This window comes from Papaver somniferum, chromosome 1, assembly GCF_003573695.1.
Source record: "Papaver somniferum cultivar HN1 chromosome 1, ASM357369v1, whole genome shotgun sequence".
NCBI lineage: Eukaryota > Viridiplantae > Streptophyta > Magnoliopsida > Ranunculales > Papaveraceae > Papaver > Papaver somniferum.
Window position 1 is genome coordinate 180,547,216 of NC_039358.1, and position 25,501 is coordinate 180,572,716.

The window sequence follows — 25,501 nt, forward strand, 5'->3', positions numbered from 1 at the left end:
CCAACATATTGTGACTTTTTCACATATTGTTTCAAACAGAACCCCTCATGATCCTTTGTAAAGCCTACCAACATGGGCTAGAACTCAATCCCGCCAAATCAAAAAGTCACCCATACCGTTAGGGTTCACACTTATGAGATCGAATATTAAGGTCATGAAAACCGAAATCAAACATCCCATAAACATACATAGCAATAATATAAAGCATTCAAGCACAGGCTATGTAATCAAAAACTATCACAAGAAAAATTATAAAATAATAATTTTATTCATGAAATAATAGATAGTTTTATTCAAAATAGACCCTTATACAATTATTGAAAGAAATCAAAAACTGATGTCTATTTTTCTGGGATTAAGTATTACAACATATAAATTAATCTCTAGTGGTGCTCTTGTTGTTCACCGAGGTTTCTTCAGTGTTCAAACTCTTGAAGCATGTCTCAAGAGACTTGTCTGCAACCACTTCTTGTTTCTCAAGTTTTTCAACCTGAACCTTCATATCAGCAAGATCAACTTTTGTCTCCTCAAGTTTATCTTTGAGCCAATCTTGATTTCGAACCATCATTACGAGGTTGGTTCTTAGTTCTTCAAAACCTTGGATGTAGTCAATCATACTATCAGAACGAATCCACTTGGTTTTGGTTGGATCTTGTAAATTGTAAGCCAAGAGACATGACTCATATTGTGATCCAACTGAACTATCAGAATCATAATCAAACATGATTTTTGATATGTTTTTATTCTTCCTTTCTGTATTGATTCCTTGACAATCCTTAACCTTTTGAGCTTCCTCCTTATTAGACTTTGAGACACTGTGAGTTACTGGAGGCACGCTCGGTTATTTAAATATGGATTAATCAGGGTTTCAGAATACAAGCAAGAGATAGTTTCTCTTTAAGAAGAGACAACTTTTGGACCGAAAATATCAGGAAATTCCGAAACTATAAAAGAATATATTCTATTTCCTTTGTCCGAACTTCTCATGTTGGAAGGTTTATTAAAATTCGAAAATTCTAAATAAAACCTATTTTTGGAAGATCATGTTAAACATGAACAATTTTTAGACAGACATGAATTCGCATTCATCCATAAAATGTCACATATTTTTCTGATAAACAAACATAAAGAAAATTGTGCTCTCGTTTTATTGTGCTTTTATCATCCGTAATTAAGAGCACAGAGGAGGATGAGAGTGCACAATTTCGATACAACTAAGTTGTATCGGAGTAAGATCTTTCTATCTTACAGTGAGTATCAGAAACATAGTTCATGTTTCTCTTTGGGAATTTCTGCCCCAAATATTTTCTCCCAGGACAATGATCTTTTCTAGCTCTAGAGATATGACCGTGTGGAGAAGATGTACTGATGTGAGAATTTTCAGGGATAGATAAATCTCTCTAAATTCTATCAATGAGATTTTCATAAGATTTTCTCATTCTAAGGATTTCCTTATGATGCACATCAGCATGATTATCTGAAACAATTATCGGAAATTCCTGATTGTTTCTTTTGACAGAAATTTTCTCTTTCCCTTTCTTCTGGAGTTGTTCTTCATCAAAACAAGAATTTTTTCTATATGGGTGAGGAGAAACCTTTTTCCATAAGCGATTATCAACTCTTTCCTCTTATTCTTTTGAGTTGATCTTATCGGGTAATGGTATATTCTGTCTTTCTACCGAGGAATGGTCTTTCAGTTTTTTAAGACAAGAAACTTCTTTCAATATTTTTACCACTATATTTTGAAGAAGTATAAATTTCCTGTCAAGTGACTGAAAGTTGTATTCCTTAAGATCACGTTCACGGAATCGGTTCAAAGTTTCCTTTAGACAAGATTTCGTCTGATCATCAGTAGATATAGAAGATGGTTTCTCATCCTCTTCTGACTTGATGTAGTTAGGAAAACTACCATCATCTTGATCTGTTTCAGATGTGACTAAATCGGTTTATCATAGTCTGTAAAATTCGAGCAAGGACTTTTAGTTTCCTCAATATCAGAAGAAATCACAACAGCATCATTAGTCAGAGTCATAGGACGCGTCTCTTTATCTTGAGTAAGAAATTTACCAAGAGATTCTAATTTGACAGTGATATCCATATTCTCTTTGGCTAGAATATTCAGTTGAACGTCTTTATCTATGATCTCATTCTTAAGAAGATTTGTCTCTGTCTTTAATATCAGCACTTTTGTAGACAGAGATTTTATAAGCTTTAGGAGTTTTACCAACTCTTTATCAGCATCTTCTTTTTCATCAGATAACGACACAAATGTTTTTGCAACTCCTGGATCATGAGTTAATGAAGTGGTGACATCTTTAACTTTTGAGTATTCATACTCTTGCATAACGTTAACTGAATCAGACATAGATTCAATTTCTTATAGGTTGGATCGCACCAAACACATATTGTTAGATCTTTTCGTGCTTGCTTGCTCTGATACCAATTGAAAAGACGAGGGTACCCAAATATTCCTCAATCTAAAACTTTTCCACCTATAAGTCCTTTCTCCAAAAGTGATTGTCTATGGATTGAGTCGAAACAATACAACTAATCGGTTCACACTTCGTGTGATCATCTATGGATACGAGATCGAGACAATACGACAACAAGATAATTTGTGTTATTGACTACGGATACAAGATCGAGACTATACAACAACGAAGTACGTTTACTTGATAAAAGGTTCGGACTTAACCAAACACAATAGGATTGCTATCAAGTAAATAGGAATTAACGTTTGTGTATTTTACTTCTAATTATAATAAAACAATTATAATTACGGAAATAGAAAAGTAAAAGACACAGCAAGATTTTGTTAACGAGAAAACCGAAAATGTAGAAAAACCCCGGGACCTTGTCCAGAATTGAATACTCTCAGGATTAAGCCGATATACAAAATTTAAACCAACTTCATATAGTTGAGACCAAGCAACTAAACCTATAGTTCACCTAGTTCCGTCTTTATCCCTGCGCCTCCAACTTGCAATAAGTCACGCACTTGGAACAATTCCTTTGGTTCATATTCCAAACAATAAAGGAACAACAAATCTGTTCAGTAACAACTCTTTTCAAACAACGTGATATGAGTTTGACAAAAGGCTCTTCCGTTTATCCCAATAAAATCCTTTGTCAGGTCCTTAGATCTATCTTTTCAACAACTACCAAAGTAATTGTTAAAATTATGCAATTAATACTTTTAATCACAAAGAATTGTATTGAGGCCGATCTGCTCAACTAATCAATCAAATCTATCACAAAGATAAACCGATTATAGTTGGATCCGTTTCCAGCCGAAAAAAGTATTGTGTACACCAAAGATTATGAACCCAAATCAGAAATCTTCTTCTTCTTCAAATCTTCCTAGATCTTCAATAAACACCTGCACACAATCAACTTGAATCTCTTTTGATCATCACACACATAATGGAGTCTGTTAACAATGGATTATCACAAGACGTCTTTAGATCTACAAACAGTCTAAAGATCCCCGTCGAAACTTCGATCTAGTTTGAGTGAATCTTATATCAAAAGAGAATATTCTCAAGCATAAACAAACTAGGTGTAATCAAAGTTCAACGACCGTTAGTCAATCAAATCAATCGAAAACTAATAATAAATTGCAATTATCTAGTTTCCCACCAACGGTACTAATAGAGCTTCTCAATACCAAAGAAGTCTTTAAACCGAGCGACCATAAGAGATTTCGCCTAATTAGGATACTTTCCTCTCCGAATAGGCGGCTCCATCAGTAACAACACAACTATGTAGTTTTGCTGGCTCTGAGGATTAGTTAAAAAAATGCTTGAAATGCAAACTTCAATATATATAGACCAAGGAAGTTTTGACACCAAGGAATTTCCAAAACCGAATATTCTCAAAGATATGCAATAAAGCCAAAATCGGTTATCATAATTCCTGGAAATGCTTTGTCCAATTAATGACCGAAATCTCAGTAGAAAATCTCCAACTAGTAAATGCACATTACTAATTTTTACTTTCTAAAGATATGAATTTTAATAACTGGAAATTAAAAGCATATAAAAACTAAAAACCTTAATTAAAAGATTCTCAATTTATTTCGATCTGGGATTCTCCTTTAGCTATTAAGGAATATCTTTGAACAATAAAAGATAAGAGTTACTGCTAGAGCTGGCAAACGGGCGGGCCGGGGCTGGCTTGTTACGGGTTACACGGGTTCGGGTTAATACGGGCCAAAACCCGCGGGTTGATATTCTTCACGGGTAGTCATTTCTTCAACCCGTGCCCGTAACGGGTAAAGCTTGCGGGTTCACGGGTTACCCGGCTTGTTAGATTAAAAATCAAATCAAATTTTAATTAAGTTAATTTAGGACAAATTACAAAGATCAAACACAAGTATTACAATAAACAAACACAAATCCTTCCAAATCCTTCCCTATAACACCTAACATACATCTAATCAGTCCATTTTCATAACTCCATATCCTGCTTTTCAAACTCAATCTTAACTCCATATCCTGCTTTTTGATCTTCCTGCTTTTTATAGGCCTGAGATGAACATCCCGGATCATAACTCCATATCCTGCTTTTTGATCTTCCTTAAAATAACCACTCACATGCAGAAGAACCATGTCTCTACTCTTAATAGTCTCCTCTATCCAGACTTGATGGCTGAGCACCATCACTGATGGCTGAGCACCATTAGCTGCGTAGATACATCTGTGTACCAACTCTCCCAACTTTATCCCTACATAATAAAAAAATCCTGAAGACTGTAAGAAACGGGCTTCAGGATTCACCCAAAAGAGATTAATAGATATACTTTCGACATACTTTCAAATTCAATTATAATATACAAGTTGATACATAAATTAGAGCACATGATACTCTTAGATTGCAAACAAATATAGCTAAGAGATGATTACCCTAACTAACAATAAATCAATGAACCAATACTTCTGAACTTGGTAGACGAAACATCTGAAAGAATCATGTGAGTAGTTCATATCAAATGGATTTAATAAACATTGTCCTCAAAAGATGAACAATGAGGATTGAGCAGCTGATAATTACTTCAGGTTAAAAGATGATCATTCAGAAGACACTCAGAAACAAAAATGCGTGAAAAAAATAACCTTATTCACAGATCTCCTTTCGGATAAGACTTTGATATGACCAACACTCTTCCGTCCAGCACCTGGTGTTAGTGCTTTAACCTCTATACCTCTATAATCATCTGGATGGGTCCACAGATGGCTATGTTTTGCAAAGAATGGTCCCAATGCTTCTGGTTCAACCTTATAAACCACCTTGTCTTGGACAATGCAAGCTGAGGGGTGTTTGTGGAGAAGGGTGAGTGCGGCATGGTTGTTGCACTGGTGCTCAATGTGGCGGGATGATGCACAGAGTTCTTTCTTGGGGTCAGAGTGTGTCGAGTTTGTGGAGCCCCTAACTTTCTCAAGTTATGAAATGATAAGTCAACTGAAGTTTTATCTGCATTAAATCATTCAACCAGACGACACCTAAAATCTTCACATCTTTAACTAGAGTAAGGATTTAAAAGGTACAGAACTGCATTATAACAAGTGATCTAAATATTAAAGAACTGACCGGGATGCTTTTTCCGAAACCACAGAGTCCCCAATTTTAAACCAAAATTTCACAAATTCCTTCACTGCATCAGTAAGATCTTCTCGTAGATCAATATTAGAAATAATCGATTGAAGAAGATAGTTACCAATTAGTTGTTTACCACGTTGTACCTGCAAAAAATATGAATACATGACTAGGCCAAATTTTCTGTCAAGTATCATTCTGCAGTTCATCTGTGTCGATTTCTAATCAGTGTTTGCTCATAATTCATAAAACCTGCAAGCATCAGCAATTCAACATTATTAAACCATGGTCTTTGTTAAGCTGAAATGTCCAAACATACGCTTCCAATAATACCCGTCTGAAATTTTTAAGAGTCATGGCCTGAAAGTGCCCTGGCATCAGTGGACGCTGCTTCTCCTTTACCACTCCATTGGATCTGGTGAAGCTGAAAATATTCAAACATCATATATGCATATGACCATTGATCAACTTTGAAAAGAAAAAACATCATTTAAGTTAATCTACTGCGTATTGTTACTTCAGTTAATTGAACAGCTCAATATGCTGTTAATTAAACAGCTCAAAATGCTTTTAATTGAACAGCTTAAAATGCTGCTAATTGCTACTTCAGTTAATTGAACAGCTCTTTAGTCGGTTTAAATGCTGTAGACGAAATAATTTTCAAGAGAAAGACGTAGTGAAAAAAGGACAAATGACGCACAAAGCACAGAACAACTGAGGCTTTCCACGGCCGAATTCACCGTAAGATTTATTAGGTGATCAGGTCTCAGTTCCTCTTGTTACAAGCAGGACTGTGTAAGTTCAATAAATATCGAAACACAACAATCTAGAGTCATAATCTACTGGTATTACCTTCAAAAACCGTGTTGAGTACTCTTGATTGTGATGTTATCTGAACGATCTCATGCATTCTTGGATGAAGTTAACTAGCACTAGAAAAACCCAGCAGAACCAACTCGACGCCCCAAATCTCTACTCTTAACCCACAGAGTCCCCAATTTTAAACCAAAATTTCACAAATTCCTTCACTGCATCAGTAAGATCTTCTCGTAGATCAATATTAGAAATAATCGATTGAAGAAGATAGTTAACAATTAGTTGTTTACCTCGTTGTACCTGCAAAAAATATGAATACATGACTAGGCCAAATTTTCCATAAATGGTGAAGCAAAAGATGAAGCAATTCAGGAACATCTAACATTAACTGAATAGATAAAATAAGATTGCTTACGAGATGGGGTGTTTCTTTCTTCCCTACAACCATCTGATTTTTGTTAGCATCATCAAAGTGATTACTGTACAGAAGAACAAGTAACAAGAATTACAAACTGACACACACTAAAACATTGCTCTACTAAAATAAAATTAGAACTTTTAATACACACATTGATAATTACAATACCTCCTGGATTCGAATTAATGACCAGATATGAAACATCTTGAAATTTCCCACAGAAGTATATTTCCTCAACACTACCAACAACCATACTTCGATCTATATTTCCTCAATTTCAATCTCAATCTTAACCACAGAGAAAACCCAACTTTTTTCCTTTTTAATTCACAACTTCTTCATCATCTTCTTTTTACTTAATTAACATCAGTAACACTATTATTAACACCAACGAAACCTTTCCCCTCAACTCTCGGTCTCAATCTCTCACTATCATTTCTAATTCTCCTCCAGCCGAAGAACACAGAAGAAGAGAACGAGCAGAAGAGGCAGAAGAAAAAAAGAGAATGATGTTTTAGGTTTAGCCTTTCCTTTTTATACCTTAAACGTAAGGATATGATTAGCCCTAGATAATCCGACGGTTATGATTAAATATAACTTATTATAAGCAATTTAGACGGGTTTACGGGTTGTACCCGCGGGTTCACGGGCCGGGACGGGTTAACCCGTTTACTCACAAGCCGACATTTCTCCAACCCGAACCCGGCTTGTTTTGGAACCAGCCGAGCCGGGTTCGGGTTTTCACGGGCCGGGCACGGGTTAACTCGCGGGTTTTGGCTTGTTTGCCAGCTCTAGTTACTGCACATGTTCAAAGTATGTCGACATCTTTACTTTGTAATCCTTTTTCATATTTACAATCTTGGAACCGATTTTCCACACTTCCAAACAAATTTAGAATTGGTTCATCTGACTTCCAAGAACTATGTGATTGATTATCCTATCAAATCACCATTAATGGGTTTCACGGTTCTACCTCAACATAAAGTTTCGATTCTACCTCCAAGTGGGTACTAGGACCGGTTACACTAGTTACCATAAAATGGCTAACTAAGCACTAGGATCGGTTACCACTTTTCACGGTAAAACTTGTGATCAGTTGACCAAGTTATAGGATCGGTTACACCAACTTACTAAAACTTGTTAAACCTCTTACAAGGATCGATTACACTCTCTCTTGTGATCGGTCACACCTCTTACTAGGATCGGTTACCCAATGGCTAGTATTTAGTCACACCAAATTCAAGATATCGATCTTACCATCTTAGGTGATTACTTAAGATTGGTTTCACTAATTAAAGTCATACTCAGGCCTTGTGAATAGTTTTACCAAGATACATAAATAAGTTATGAGCGGTTATACTAAACACATATATTGGTAATTCAAAAGATTTGCAATGAATAAGAATACCAATAAGCCTAGTGATTTCCCTTTCGATTCACAAAACAAGTTTATGAATTTACTTCCTTTAAACGAATGTAAAACATTGTTTCCTAAGACGAAATCTTCACCCATATCCATACATAATCACAATAGCATTCATACGATTATGTCGATGTCATATATACGAAGTTCAAAATATAAGCGCTATACTTCGTATTGTATTCTTTAATACTACGTCTAACTAGAGTATAATCATTCACAGCTTCGCAGTTATGTTTTCAATATGTACAACTTGAAAGATACGTTAGGGAATGAAACAGTTCAAGTCAAATATTACTGACCTCAAGTGGAAGGATGATGACCTCGTTGTAGCTCCTTACTTCTTCACATTCTTCAAGTCTTCACGTAATACTTGTAATGTCTCATATCTCAATACTTTCAAGCTAACCTATACGAATTTGACTCTAGTAAATAATCAAGCGACTCTTTAAATGAGTTTTTCACTAAAATATGACAGCCAAACTTGACATACCAACGCTTGGTGGGTTCAACCGAGCTAAGATCTAACATTTAGCATAAAAGCATATGTGTTTCGGGTTTTCAACTTTTGCATCGCATTAGTTAAAACCGATTTTCAACCTTTTTCTGGTAAAGATTTCCTTTTGTTGTTGTTCTTTTGTCATGCGAGAGGATGACAACACAACGGGGGAGAGTTCTATGTGAACTTGCGCTTAATGATATATCTTTTTGGGGTGAAGAGGATGCGGAGCTTGAGGTAACGAAGTTGTTAGTTAATCGTTTTCCTGTTTAAGAAAAGCCTGATTTTATTGCATATATTTTGCTTTTGCTTGACAAAATTTCGGTACAATTGATGTTTATTCCATTATTTGTATATGGATGTGTGTGTGCAATTGTTTCCGGTTGAGAAAAACTATTGTTATCTTGCTTCGTTGTTTGGTATCAATTGTTTAGGCTTAACGAAATTTCGGTGCAATTGCGGTGCTTTAATGTCTACGTTTGTTTCAATTGCTTCCGGTTAAGATAAATAATTATGCAAGTTGATTTATTTGGTTTGTATGAATTGTTTATGGCCGGGATCATTTGTTTAGTCCAATTCGATTCCTGATAAGAGAAACTAAGTTAATTCTGATCTTAGTTAGACTTATCAAAGTGGAGGATTCGGTTATTCAAGTCTAATCGAATGCCTTAACAAGAAATACTAGTTAACTAACCTAGTACGTGATTGTTGTCATCTGCGTCAAAAATAAATTTACTTTCTCACTACTCAGAATATAAAATATAGCAAGGGCAAGAAAGGATCGTTCCCACAGAGAGGACTAGGTTGTCGATATGTTTCGGTTTCTTATGTAAAGCAAGGGGGGATTTTTCTGATTTATGTAAACTAAAATAAAATAAAAGCAAACAAAGAAATAAACACGCAAATCAAGGATATAAAGATATTGGTTAAGAATTCGTTTTCATTCACAAACATGTTCTTGCCTTAATAACTATAATTGATATTTAATCTCTCATTATCAAAAACCCTAAGATACCTAGTCGAAAGAATATCCCGCACTTTCCTGATTTCATCACACGTACATGTAAAACGATGCAAGTATGAATTCTACCAAAAGAATAACCTAACGCCTTGCGCTAATCAAGTTCAATTCCTCTGGAGCATTAAGATTCATGAAATTAGGATAATCATTGTAATTGAAATACATTGCACAAACAATTCGAACAAAGGTCATGATTCACATACGATTACAAGTATATATCACTATAACCTACAATCATATTTATGCTACTTGTGTTCAAGGATTATCGCTCGATGAATAATCCTAAACTAACTATAGATATGTATATGAGTTCTACCAATTTGCAATTTGACAAAACAAATACTCAAATCATGTTGCAATACATCAATCATGCAACTATATTTTCAGAGAATCATGAACGATAAATATGAGAAAAAACTAATATATTGAATCAAAGAACCATGTTATGTGAAATCCAACTAATCCATAACCAAAAGAAAATTAAGTACTCATGTTCATGGAGTTCATAATAATAAGAAAAAGAAAAGCTTTCATGTTTCCAAACCCTAAAACAAAATTAGAAGTAGAGAGATAAATCAGAATAGCGGTGGGTTTCTCCCTTTTATAGCCTCTAACTTGCCAAACTAGTGCAAGTATAATCTGCACGTCCAACACCTTTATGGGCTGGCATGTGAACATTAGAACCCAGCCCAAGTCCATCTGAGTCAGCTACTGGATCGGTGGCTCAACTCGGCTAACTCGGAAACTGGTCGAGTTCTGGACGATTCCTGACTGTTTTTAGGCCATATTTCAGCCATGCTCTGCACCTGAACTTTGTACCTGAAACCTAAGCATACATCTAAGCAGTTCAACTCTTTCTCAAACAACATCAAGCACATTCACAACAGCAGCTTCAGCTTTACATTGCTGCTCCATCTCACCAGTTGCTTCTCCATTTGTTGTCCTGCAGCAGCACACAATCTCAAGCACAAAGCAACTACCCATTTTCTGCAGCATCTTCCCTTGTCATGTGACTATGCCATGGAGCTTAACCAACCGAACCTCAAAGTTCTATCATTAAAATTACGTTCTCTGAACATTCAGAACACTTTTCCTAACTATATAGTACTTCTCTGCATAGACAAATAGTTGCCTTGGCATAAAGTCAAGTATGTGTTGCAGAAGCCAATGATCCATTTGCAACACCAATTGTAATCTTCACCCTGTCTAGAACTAAATCTATTTTTTACCACTGACCCATTCAACAGCACCCGGAGAGAGCAGCAGGAACCTGGAGGCTAAAAACAATTGGTCAACTGGCTAGTAAAATAACAATCGGATAGGCATCCACAAACTGGAATCATATAGTATTTTCAGGTGGCACTTAACATTGCAACAGGTACGTCCAATTCAGTCTCACATTTTGTGCACCAAATGTCTCATCATCCACTACTATCTTGCTACACCAAGGGCAGGAAAAATGGTGCAGACCTTTTTCAATGAGTACTTGCTGGCAGTGGTGGTGCATATGAAGACATTAGCAGGCTACATGCATGGCCGCAAAATTAATCGAGAAAAATCGGATTAACATGATTGTGCAACCGGAAAAATGTTGGTACATGCATATAAGACGGGGTGGAAAGCTCACAGTGCAGGCGGGTTTCCATTTTGAGGAGAGCAGCTGGGTGATGGTTCTATGAAACTTCAATTGGTGTTTTGCCTTTCATGGTGCAAACTGTAATATGACGGGGTGGTCTAACATCCAATCACCTGCAAAAACCGAAGGTCAAAGTTCGATGATGCTGGGTGTTTCTGTACAAAGAAATTAAAATCCATCACAATATCAAAAAATATTTTACATCCAAACTTGTTCACAGTCATATAGAGACTCAATTTACTTCATGCAAACAAATGAGGTAGGTCAAACATAATAATAGGATGGTCCTAAGTGTGAATGACCAATATTCTTTGTAATTTCATCTTAGACAACACAATAGCAGGTTGATGAACCAAAATGAAGGATATATAATTCAATTTAATACTACAGAATAGGCTCTGCATAATGTGGTAATTGGCAACATTATGATCTAAACATGTAAAGGCAGTCAGTTTCCCAAGAATCCAATGAATCTCAAAATTATTGCCTGCATACATACATCACTTAAGCGAGGCATTATAGCTGTGGGATGAGCGCAGCTTTGGCATGGTACCCAATTGTTTGTTATTTTTTCCTCGGTCCTTGATCTCACCAGGCCATTGTGACCATGGACGCTGTCTGATTCCACAATATTGATGGTGAAACAATATAGTCACACACAATAAGTGCTTAATCTGAAATCAAATAATTAGTATGTAAGCCTTATAAATGAAATGGTAAAAAAAATTTCTATATACACAATATACATGGTTAAGCAATCCCATCTATGACTTCTAAAAATCTGAGAGTTGGGTGCTGAGAGTTGTGACATGAAATGAAATGAGATTTAAGCAAAAAAACAGGAGAAAACCTTGTTTGGCTCAATTGACAGAAAAAAAAAAGAATAAAAGCATACCAATATGTTCATATTACCTGTTGTTCAACTATTTGAAAAGCTTCTCACTGCTTGTGATGACTAAACAGTTCAAATCCGTGGTGCTTGTTATTGCTAATCTGTTCTGAAAGTAAGTCAGAGATGGTTTCTCTAAAAGCACATTTCATAGATCTCCTGAACATAGACTTCCTTTGTTAATCCGTTCCTCCTTTCCCGAGTAAATTCTCATCACTAAATGAACATGGTGCTGCCTCCATGATCAAGAAACTGAAAAAATAAACGAAATGTAATATTTTATTACATCCCATTCTGTAAATATAAATAAAAAATGGATGAAACTGTATCTACGTATACGGCCTTCAATAATATCGAATTCTTAAACCGCTGTCACTAAATTAAACCGCTGTTACTAAAATTTGTCTTGGTTAATAAGTTTACCAAAATTTGTTTTCCCTTCATCTGAACCAAAACATGTTTTTGTTAGAAGGTTGACCAAAACTTGTCATCCCTCTATCTGAACCAAAACATGTCTTCTCAATTGTCTAAACCACTGATGAGTCATCGGCAAGCATCTTGTGAAGATCAATTGAAAAAAATTGACTTTTTTAAGTTTCAAAATCTGATGATTGATGAGACTTACGAATATTGTACTGTACGACTTGATTGACCCGATTCTTTTGGCGTTTCGTCAATTAATTGGACACCTAGAATTGGTACACATGTTGCAGATCAAACCCGGTTGAATATAAAATGTATTAATACAAAGTAAAGAAGTAAGATTTCCATAGGAAAAAAAAAACAAACAAATTAAGCGCAAATTATGTTGTCGTAGTCTTTTTGACACAATTTACTCGAGCCAAACTCAAGTGAAGTTCAAATGAATATCAACACTTAACAAATAAGTTGAAAAGAATACATATATTTCAGCATATCCAATCCAAACACCCAAAAATTGTTACTATTAAGATTCAAGAAAAGATACACACGGAATTCTTTCTTCCAATACAATGCAAAGACAATTGAGTTCTTCGGGAGAAATTGCAATTTAACAATCAACTAATAGACTTTTGGTTAACAAACCTTTAATTTGTGCGTGTATTTATCAGGAGGCACCATATCAGACAGAATATGTTTTGATCCGATTTGATAAGGATTTCTGTCTGTACAATATGCTGTAAAGCTTTCCAAACACAATCATCATGATTGAAGAACTGTTCTCTTTTCAGATTGAAAGGACTGAAACCAAAAAAAACGAATCGGAAATTGACAAAGAATTCGTAGACAGGGAATTAATAGACGGAGATGACAGTTCATAATCGATTTATATGATTCCAAATAGCATGTGATTTCAGAATGCAACACTTGAAACAATAGGTATTCAATTCTTTTGCGAAAGAAACTATTATAGTATTGTACCGAACTGTTCGAAACTGTTGTGTCTTTTCAAGTGCCATCTCTCTTCAAAGGGTGTTTTCTGACGTGGCTTCTTAACTTTTGAATATCCCTAACGCTGAATATGGTGTCGACACGTCAGCAAAGTTATTCTCCTATATATAATAAAGAATTGATAGCAAGGGAAAGAAAGGATCGTTCCCACAAAGAGGACTAGGTTGTCAATATGTTTCGGTTTCTTATGTAAAGCAACGGGGGATTTTTCTGATTTATGTAAACCAAAATAAAATAAAAGCAAACAAAGAAATAAATACGCAAATCAAGGATATAAAGATATTGGTTAAAGATTCGTTTTCATTCACAAACATGTTCTTGTCTTAATAACTATAATTGATATTTAATCTCTCATTATCAAAAGCCTTAAGATACCTAGTCGAAAGAATATCCCGCACTTTCCGATTTCATCACACATACATGTAAAACGATGCAAGTATAAATTCTACCAAAAGAATAACCTAACGCCTTGCGCTAATCAAGTTCAATTCCCCTGGAGCATTAAGATTCATGAAATTAGGCTAATCATTGTAATTGAAATACACCGCGCAAACAATTCGAACAAAGGTCATGATTCACATATGATTACAAGGATATATCACTATAACCTACAATCATATTTATGCTACTTGTGTTCAAGGATTATCGCTCGATGATTAATCCTAAACTAGCTATAGATATGGATATGAGTTCTACCAATTTGCAATTTGACAAAATAAATACTCAAATCACGTTGCAATACATCAATCATGCAACTATATTTTCAGAGAATCATGAACGATAAATATGAGACAAAACTAATATATTGAATCAAAAAACCATGTTATGTGAAATCCAACTAATCCATAACCAAAAGAAAATTAAGTACTCATGCTCATGGAGTTCATAACAAGAAGAAAAAGAAAATCTTTCATGTTTCCAAACCCTAGAACAAAAGTAGAAGTAGAGAGATAGATCAGAATAGCAGTGGGTTTCTCCCTTTTATAGCCTCTAACTTGCCAAACTCGTGCAAGTATAATCTGCACGTCCAACACCTGCATGGGCTGGCATGTAAACACTAGAACCCATCCCAAGTCCATCTGAGTCAGCTACTGGATCGGTGACTCAACTCGGCTAACTCGGAAACTGGTCGAGTTCTGGCCGATTCCTGACTGTTTCCAGGCCATATTTCCGCCATGCTCTGCACCTGAACTTTGTACCTGAAACCTAAGCATACATCTAAGAAGTTCAACTCTTTCTCAAACAACATCAAGCACATTCACAACAGCAACTTCATCTTTACATTGCTGCTCCATCTCACCAGTTGCTTCTCCATTTGTTGTCCTGCAGCAGCACACAATCTCAAGCACAAAGAAACTACCCATTTTCTGCAGCATCTTCTCCATTTGTTGTCCTGCAGCAGCACACAATCTCATAAGAACACCCATTACATAAATATATATAGGACCCTCAATAACCACCTTCAGATTAACTTCCTAATCATCACAACCATACGTACATATCCTGGTTACACATATATTAGGACTGTATCATTCCCACCCCCTTAGGACAACCTTGCCCTCAAGGTTGTATACAAACCCTTAACTAGGAAAAACAAGGAAGCAACATAATACATAACATTTGGATCTTTGTCGTTTGATTTATTGAATTCATGATGATACACCAAAGAAGTACAATGATGCGTCCACGAACTTTTCCGGCGTAATTGTTATGTTTGATCGCTAAGAGGAAGAAGTAAACTTCTGTTTCTTCAATAGACGCAAAGCATAGTATGTAAGGTTCATCACCTTGTGGCTTGTCAACCTACAATTTAATACCTTTGGATTCTTCATCGAAAATTGGACAAAAATCAACGGTGTTGAGACAGAAGAACCATCTTCATTTTCAGAAAACATGATACAATCTTCTTCTTCAACTGCTGCTGAAATGTTCAATGAGATGTGTGAAACAATGGTTTTAATTTCTTCCATTATTTCTTTCATCTCTCTGTTAAGAACTTCAATTTCACGGTTGAGAGATATCCGGTATTCATGTTGTTCCAGAAGAATCGAAAACACAGTTTTTGGTATTTTCCATTGCACTGTTATGTTGTATAGGGTAAAAACCGTCTGAAAGAATCGAACGGCTCTGATACCAATTGATGAGCCCAAAACTCATCAATCAAATATAATTAATGAAAGAATAAGAATCAACAGGAAGGAGAGACGAAATCAGACAAGAGAAGAGGACGAATTCATAAGAACAGAGAAGACAACACAGACAAGAGGTTCAACACATTTCCATTCATTCATAATCTCATAAGAACACCCATTACATAAATATATATAGGATCCTCAATAACCACCTTCATATTAACTGCCTAATCATCACAACCATACGTACATATCCTGGTTACACATATATTAGGACCGTATCAATATCAGCTCCCATTTTCTGCAGTTCATACCTGCAACATAACACCATTAGCCATTCTCCACGAGCACTGTCCCTAACTGCATATGTGCGGTCCTATAACTCCTTGTCACTTCATCAGTAGCAACTTCATAATCTCCTTCTCAATTTCACAGCAACATCAACTTCATTTCATGCCTGCACAACCCCGTTTGCATATACCACCACTTGCATATCCACATGCAACTGTAGCTTCATGCCAAATCCATGCAAACCTTTACGACAATCATCACAAGCTCTCAGTAACAACACCAGTATCAAGCCAATACTGCATCCATTAGCTCTAGCAAGCTTTTAGATGCAACATCTCCCACCAACAGTTCATCTGATTAACAACACCAGTACCCATTAGCTCAAAATTTCAAACCCATAGAGAAATTCAACTCCAACCCCAGGTTCACTTCATCTGTAACATCAACATCATCATCTAAAACTGTAGCTGCAATTTTTTCTTCTCAATCACTTTACCACTTCCCTGAACTTCTTCCCATCTTCAATTGCAGCAACAATTCCATTTTCCCAACTGTACAGCCACAAAACCCATGAAAATCAACGACAACAACTCTTTACAAACACCCATTTCTTCAATTCGTTTCGGTTCCAAAAAAACCCAATCAAACCCTAAATTCCTTCTTCTGTAAATTCTATCAGCAACCATCATCATTTTTTCTATCTAATAACGATTCCCACACAGACCCATGTTGTAATTCTTTACAAACTCTTCAAACCCTTGTTCTTCATCTCTGATTTCGAGAACCCACTCATACTCAAGTTTCATCTCTACCTGAATTTCTCCATCGCCTTCTCTCAAGAACATCACAAACCCATTTCTCTATTGTTTCTTCTCATCCATCACCGAGATCAACAAATAATAATTTCCCTTGTTCTAATTTCTCATCGCCATGAAAATCAGCAGCAGCAGAGAGGAAAGTGGAGAATGGAAAGAAATGAAATAATTGGGGAAGAAACTGTCTTCTCCTCGACCAGATTCGGGGCAATATATAGGACATGAGACATACAATGGCCGGATAAGGGCCACATGAAGTTATTTAGCTTGTCAGTTTCAGCAAACTGACTGCCTAATCTGTTTCTTTGCTCAACCGTCAGTTGCAGGGAACTGAGAGGTCGTTCTTTGCCTGCGACTTGATCTTTCTGCTCCTTACCCTCCAAATGGATGTTTTCTCCTTCTTTTGCTCATAATGACTCCATTGCACCTAATAAACTCAAAATCAAACATAAGACACACAGTTCATAAAGACAATAGCAAAGAAAGCATAAATATTAGATATAAAATTAGGTGTTTTAGACACCTATCAGTACGTGTCTTGTTTAAATTGAAAGGTCTAAGTTATTGTTCGAATAATTAGAACCTGATGAGAAAAATAGAGTTAATTATGATCTTTATTTTGGTCTTATCAAACAAGCGATTGTATTTGTACAATCGGTTTAGCAAAAGAACTAAGATGCTTAGTCAATTTTTAATTTGCTTAACCATTAGGGAAAATTTCTTCGGGCAATTGTTTCCTTGATAACATATCAAAATAAAATTACTTTGTAATTTCGATTTTGATATTGGTTATCTAAAATGGTATGTGAAACCTTCGTGCATAACTCTTATAGGTTATGCAATTCTTTTATATTTGTAAGATCTTTTCGGTTTATATGGAGTAAACAAGTGATGTGATTCACTAGGGAAAGGACAATGGTGCTAAAAAGTTATATCTAACGAAATAGTAAAGCATTGACTAAGTGGGAGAAACATATCATATGATGATTTGTAGTTATAAGGACTACAAGAGGAAATAACAAATGTTAGAGCATTGCTCGGTCAAACTCGCATGCGTTGCAATCTCAAGCATGTTTTTCAATGTTAGTGATCAAAACTATAAGTCTTGATTTCTAGTCTACTATAGCTAAGGTCTCGGACTAGGATCAAAAGTGTAGTTGAGCTCAAGAACTCCATGGAAATCATCATACAAGACGAAGGACTACTCAAGGAACTGGTGGAACTTCATCGACTAAAAGGTATGTGGAGACTTGAACTTATCTATCACTCAAAATTCTATTTACTCTATCTCTTATTCTTGAGACAAAAGTCGTTTTGCTATATAGACTTTGATTATACACATTTGGTATTTCGAGCCGAGTTTATCTCGCCTATCTATTTCTCGAAATATGTATTGGTAAGATTTCGCTTTAGCCAAATTCATATTTACCTAGTGACGAAAGTCATGTTATGTTTTAATCACTTTGAAAACTGCTCTGTCGAAAAATGGTTTGTGAATAACAACTATATAACGTCCTCTGAGAATGTTTCAATGATTGAAATGAGAGTTTAGATTATATTACCATTGGTGGATATAAGCATTGTTGTGGAAACACATATATGTATAAGTCCTTATTCCTTGAACCGAAATTTGCGAACTTTGTTGATCAAGAGAACCAGAATAGCGGCGTGAGCTAAGTCCGCGAATCCAGTCCGCGAACTGGCGGAAGTTCTCGACCCGAGAAAATCTGCTGGAGTTTGTGAACTCCTTCCGGGAACTTAAGTCCGCGAACTTGAGTTGGTTATATCTAAAGACGATTGTTCTTGAACTCGTGCTTATATAAACTAAGGAATGCTTTTGCAAACCGTGGCTATAAATTTCATGAACTGATTCGAGTGAATCAAATCGTTTTTGCTTCGATTGTGTCTTATGTAGTTACATAAGATCTAAGCAATTGAACAACTCTCTAACTAGTTCATTTGAGTCATTTGAACTAGTTATGGTGAAGAAGAATATGGTTGATATGAAATTGCTCATATGGCTAACCATTTGGTTAACTATTGTTGAACTAACAAATGTACATGTTTGGGTACGGTTACACAAGCCTAGAAACGTGCATTTCATTTGTGTGTAACAAGCTAAGTTTTCGATCTAACGGTTGAGAAATGTTATCTTGAATCTAATCAGGTTTTTATCTAACGGTGAATATTGAATGCTTTGTTACTAAGCGAACATTGATTGCAAATCCTGATTTGAAAGACTATAAGAGGGAGAACTCTAGCAACAGGGAAACCTAATCCCCACACCTTATGTGTGATACTAGTTGTGTAAGCTAGAGTCGATTCTCCTTTAACCTTTGGTTTCTTCTGTAAACCAGGTTAACGACTTAAAGACTTCATTGGGATTGTGAAGCCAGACCGATACTACTTTCTCGTAGTTGTGTGATCTGATCTTGCTGTTTCTATCGTATGAGTACAATCGTAAGGATTGGCTTGAGATTGATATCTCTGATAGGCAAGATAAAAAGTAGTCACAAACATCTTCGTCTCATCGTTTGTGATTCCACAATATCTTCTTTCGCCGCGTCGATTAAGATTATTGTGAGGTGATTGATAATACTAGGCTGTTCTTCGGGAATATAAGTTCGGGTTATCAATTGGTTCCTGTTCACCTTGATTTATCAACAGACGGAACAAAACTCGTAGGTATATTCGTGGGAGACGAATTTATCTATTACCGTAGACTTTTCTGTGTGATACAGATTTTTTTATTAAAGTCTTCGACTTTGGGTCGTAGCAACTCTTAGTTGTGGGTGAGATCAACTAAGGGAATCAAGTGCGCAGTATCCTACTGGGATCAGAGACGTATGAGCATAACTATACCTTGGATCAGTGTGAGATTGATTGGGGTTCAACTACAGTCCAGACCGAAGTTAGTTTGAAGTAGGCTAGTGTTTGTATCGGCTTAATACAGTGTGTGTTCAATCTGGGCTAGGTCCCGTGGTTTTTCTGCATTTGTGGTTTCCTCGTTAACAAAATTCTGGTGTCTGTGTTATTTCTTTTCCGCATTATATTTTTTTATATAATTGAAATATCACAGGTTGTGCGCTGTTCAATCAATTAGAATATCCGACCTTTTGGTTGTTGATTTAAATTGATTGACACTTGGATATTGGTCTTTGGTACCATCCAGGTTATCTCTCTAGTATTTGATAAAGACTCGCAGATTTCTATTTGCTTGAGTATATATCAAATCGAGAGATTGAGATATAAACTCTTTGATATACTTTTTTATCTAGATTGAGTCTGACTGTCTAGTTGATTCTCTAGAAAGTATATTGGAGTTTGTCCATACAGATTGCTAAGAGAAATATTGGGTGTGGTTGTTGTACCCCACGCTTTTTCAATTGGCATCAGAGCAGGCAAACACGTTTATAAGACCTTACAAGTCTGTGTTTGTAGCGATCTGACTCTATGGACAGAGGTGTTATCTCCATAAACGCACCACCAATCTTCGATGGCTCAAACTACCCATGATGGAAAGTTGCTATGTGTGCTTTTCTTCAAGCTCGTGATTTTCGAACCTGGGTATGTGTCGTTGATGGCTATGATCCTCCGGTTAATACAGAAGGCGATGTATCTATACCTAAGGATGTTGGTAGTTATAGTCCTGAATAATCTCTTGCTGCAATGCAAAACTTTGACGGATTAAATGCTATCATACATGCCATTACCCCAGACCTTCAGCACTATGTGTCTACTTGCACTAAGTCTAAAAATGCCTGAGATATCTTAGAAACTATATTTTAAGAAAATAGATACGTTTCTAAGAAGCATGTCATCGATGGAGGAAATAACCTCAACACCCTCTCCAAAAATACCCCTCTTGGAAAGGTAAAAATTCCTGATCAAAACTCTGTTCAAACCTTTGCATTCAATGTTGTTTCTGACACAAGTGAAACCTCTAACTTGTCTTGGGCTGATGAATGTTGCTCAAATGGTGATTGGTTCGATAAACCATTAATAACAGAAAGGATCAAAGAATTTGTAAAAAGAAGCATTCGATGTGATAAACATCTTCTGTCAGCTTTTGTTGCTAATGATTCTGTGAAAGAAAATTCCTTATGTGTCAACGTTTTGAATACGTCTGATGGATGTGATGAACCCTTAGCTTATGCAGAAACATCCACATACTCAAAGTCTGATTCAGAAATTGAGTCTGACACAGAGATTTTTGAATTCTTGAATAAAGAGGTTATTCAAGAAAATCTTCAATTAAAAGCTTCATTGAAGAAACTAGAATCATTAATCCAGGTGAAAGATCTTAAGATAAACTGTCTTAATGATTAACTCACCAGAACCATTGCTCTAAAGGAAAAAGAGACTAATACTCTCAAGGATGATCTACAAAGATTATCTGGAAGTTCTGACAAAATCTCAGCAATTTTATTTGGTCAGAAATCCTGTGGAAACACAACTGGTTTAGGATTTAAAAGCAAGACTGCAGGCATTGTCAACCCCATTGTTTCTTTTCGTCATGAAAAAATAAAGGTTGGCGGTTGTGATAAACAGAAGGCACTTCAACAAGACAAAGCGTCCTTCATTTGTTCATTTTATGGAAATGCAAATCATGTTCAAAGCACATGTTAGAGATTCAAGAGGAACAACAAAAGAATTTCCAGACTGCAAAAGAACATGCAAAAGATGAATCTGGATAATCAACATGGGCCACATAAAACCAATGCTTCTAGAGTCAGAAGAGGTAGAAAATCTGTTTATACAACAAACCTTTGTAGTTGCAGGAAATCCTACACTACACCCCTCACAAGATTTCATTAACATTCAACTCATTGTTGGATTAACAATCTTAATTTTATTGATCAATATTTGAACAATCTTACAAGAAAAGATAAAGGGATTAAGAACAACAACCACTCTTGATTTTCTCTCTCCTAATTGTTTTTTATTCCTCTCTCTAAAAAGATCTCTCTCTTTCCTTTACAACTGAACGACTATTTATAGGGAATTACATAGTGGATGACAGCTAATCTGTCCTTTATTTTCAGATATGACTTGCGACATTATCGCAAACTTATAAATATCAATGTCGCAAAACTTCCTTATTTTCGCAGGACCGTCACACTTTTCTCATGATTTGGCTGATGTCGTTTACTATGTCGTTTCTGAAGTTGTTCTGCAACACTGTCGTGTTGTGTTGTTAATAATTTCGCTGAGGCATTATTGCTGCGAGATTCTGATCCTACATCTTGACTTTTCTCATATCTTCTCTGCGAAGTAGAGAACGATGTGAGAAATGCTGCAGCTATCCATCACTTCATATTCTGTATTTATCACACGTATCCTTTCTCCCATCTGTTTCTTGACACGTCTTCTGTAACCGCTGCTTTTCAACCGCTCACGTCTTTTTCGCATTAATTGTGTTTATCTTCTCGAAAATCTCCTCTATATATACTCTTTTTACTCTCCCTTTTCTTCTTTTTTACTCTCTTTTTCATCTTCTCTGCAACTTCATCATTTTCTCCGTAAATTCCTCTGTTGTAACTTTTCTTCTATCTTCCTTCTTCAATCTTCTTAATTCTTCGTCCATTCCCATACTCTATATTCATATATGCCTCCAAGTGGTCAAAAACATGAGAAAACCTTAAAGGAAGTTCAAAAAGATCTTGCCGAGAAAGGTTTCATACTTTCTACCATTCCTGGTGAAAGTGTCAAATCAATTCTTTCTATCAAACTTTTCTCTGATCAACATTGTGATGATCAATCAATCATAGTTTCGCTGGGTCAAATTCTCGCAGGTCTCCCCATTCCTCTTTATGACCCAGATATTCCTCTGTTCTATGAGACTCTCGCTCACTCGGGATTTTCGCGAGCTATCTTCCAATTGAGTGGGGATTGCATCCGTCTGATGCTGGAGTTCGCTAACCGTGGTGCTGGTAAAGGATCTCTTCATTCCAAAGAACTTAGGGATCCTAAATTCGTAGATCTAGAGATAGTCGCTGAGAAGTATGCAGTAGCGAATTTCTTCGAAAATTATGAATTAATATCCATGAAGAAAGAGAATACTCGCTGGGGTATTCGCTTGAAAAGGAAGGATGTTATTGCTGAAGATAAAATGCTCATGCATGACATTGATTGGCATTCTGGAATAAATAAAACCCCTCGCCAATCCAAAAATGATAAATGGTGCGTCTTCCCCTTGATGCTGAAAGGACCCTATATTGCTGGTTTTAATGTCATTCCTGCGAATCTCACCGCTTATCGACCTTGGGTATTCTCTTGGCCTGATAAAGTGAAAGAGGTATATTTCTTCTAATTTCACCCACTTTATGTTTCTTTATTTATTTTTACTCTTTTGTTCGCTGATTCTTGCGACATTCTACAGATCCAGAAACTGAAAGATAGCTACCGCAGGACTGGTAAAGCCAATACCTTGCTAGCTCTTCGCTCATACACAGATGAGGTAAGAAATATTCTTTTATGATTTTAAACAATATATTGTTGCCTCTGTTTCTTATCTTCATTTGTGTGTGAAGGTTATTGCTGAAGTAGAAGAATCCACCAAGGCTGCGACGGCTGGTGATAAGGGTAAAGATATTCTTCGCAAAGGAAAATCATCTGCATCCTCTTCAAAGAAAAGAAAGAGAGGGAATTCGCCTCCTCCTTCAGATGTTCATTTCCCTGATGGTTCTGAAGATGATGAAGACAACAAAGATGATGATGACGACTCTGCTGCGAATAAAGATTCTCCACCTGAATCCTCTATGGCACAGTTATCTGGTATCTTCTCTGATTCTTGGCAAGGGATGGGAGATAATTGCCTCGCCAGTATATGCAAATCTCTCGCAACTATTTGCGATACTCCTTTGTTGGATGGTGATAGTTCTCTTCGTGGAGTCTCCAGATCAGTGACTCCTAGCTTCCTAAATTCCCTCAATAGTTTGGTATGCTTTCGTCTTTTTACTTCTTCATTATTGTGACTCAAAGTTTCTTTTTATTTTAATTATTCTTTGTATTTTCTTCGCAGGCTGGAAAAGCTTCTTTCGCTGTTGCCTCATATTTGGAGAGGAGACACGAAATTCTTGAAAAGAAGAATCTTCAATTTCGTACGAAGAATGAAGAACTGGAAACTGAAGCTAAAGGTCTTCGTGAGAAGAACAAACAATTAGAAGCTGAAGTTAAAGGTCTTCGTGAGAAGAACAAACAACTGGAAACCGACACTTCTTCGCAAAGGAACAAAATTTCTACTCTTCAAAAAGCTAATGATCATCTCTATGGTATGCAATTTTTCTCCTTTCCTTTCATTCATTCATTCATCCTATTGTCTTATCTTATTTGATTAATCCTTTTTGCATACATTTATGGTCTTTCTGATGAAGCCATTCTTCTTCGTTCATTTCCCTATGCCCTAGATAATGACACTCTTCTTGAACATCTTAATAAATCTTTGAATAGTTTCTCTAATGATAAAATTTCATCTCTGCCTTTGAATGAACTTAAATCCAAATTTCGCCTCTTAGAGATTGATCATAGATCTAGTTTAGGTTTATCCAACCAATTTAAACGTTTTTATCTCAATCCTAAAGAGAAAATCAATGAATTAAGAACCAAGATTAGCAAACTTATAGATGATAAAGATCGTATCTCTGATCAAGGTGTTAAGGCTTTGGAGAAATTCCAAGAGACTCTTCTTGAGGTTCAACTTGAACGAGATGAATCCAATCGTCAAAACGTTGTGCTTAGCGAGAGAGAAAACCAAGTTCGTTCTCGTCTTCTCATAAATAGTGATGATGAGTTCGCTTGGGCCACGACAATCTTGGATAACGCCAGAAAAGATTTAGGTGTAAATGTTAGTCTCCAATTTGAGCATACACCCTTGATTAGAGATATGATTTCTGAGAGAGAAGGTCATTAACTGTTTTCCTTTATTAATCTTTGTTTTTTTACGAGTTTTTATCAAGTTACTGATTAATTCTATATGCTTCGCAGGATCTGAAAGTAGATATCGCCAAAGAGTTGAGGAACTTGAAGCTGAAAAAGAGGAACTTGCAAAGAATCTTTCTTCTCGCAACGACAAATATTCTAGATTAAAGAATCAAACCAAGATCACTGTTGCGAACTTTAAGAACGACTCTCTGCATTTTCACAATCAAACTATTCAAATGGTTTATGATGACCATAGTATTCCTCACTATGATTATCCTTGTCTCTTGGAGGAGATCCCAAAGAACATTCCTAGTCTGACCATCTCTGATGGCGAAGCTGATGATGAAGAATCTGATGGTGATGAAGGTTCTGATGGAGATAAAGGTTCTGATGCAGACGAAGAAGAGAACAAGTCTGATGAAGATGATGAAGGATCAACTAAGAATTAGTCTTTGTTTCTTTCTTTGATCTTCTGTAGTACTTGTACATTTATTCCTTCTTTTTGTATATTTGCGAATTCTTTTGGTTCCCCATATTCCTTAATATATGAGTTTCTTTTATTTCGACCTGCATTCATTAAAACAATTCTTCCTTGCAATACGGTTAATCAACATA

General features: G+C 36.1%; 2 long non-coding RNA genes across 4 annotated transcripts; both read right to left on the reverse strand.

Annotated features, from left to right (window-relative positions):
• Positions 1 to 5,623: 5,623 nt before the first annotated feature.
• Positions 5,624 to 6,557, reverse strand: LOC113334383. Its single transcript, XR_003352751.1, has 3 exons — positions 6,448 to 6,557; positions 5,929 to 6,019; positions 5,624 to 5,847 (listed from the first exon to the last, which is right to left on the reverse strand). It is a non-coding gene; the product is annotated as an uncharacterized LOC113334383 (long non-coding RNA).
• Positions 6,558 to 10,176: 3,619 nt separating this feature from the next.
• Positions 10,177 to 13,673, reverse strand: LOC113334388. 3 transcript variants are annotated; one of them, XR_003352758.1, is made up of 6 exons: positions 13,360 to 13,673; positions 12,920 to 12,983; positions 12,318 to 12,546; positions 11,905 to 12,079; positions 11,397 to 11,518; positions 10,177 to 11,293 (listed from the first exon to the last, which is right to left on the reverse strand). It is a non-coding gene; the product is annotated as an uncharacterized LOC113334388 (long non-coding RNA). The 3 variants fall into 3 exon arrangements; XR_003352756.1 differs by having other exon boundaries at positions 10,177 to 11,518; XR_003352761.1 differs by lacking the exon at positions 12,920 to 12,983 and having other exon boundaries at positions 10,177 to 11,518.
• Positions 13,674 to 25,501: the final 11,828 nt, after the last annotated feature.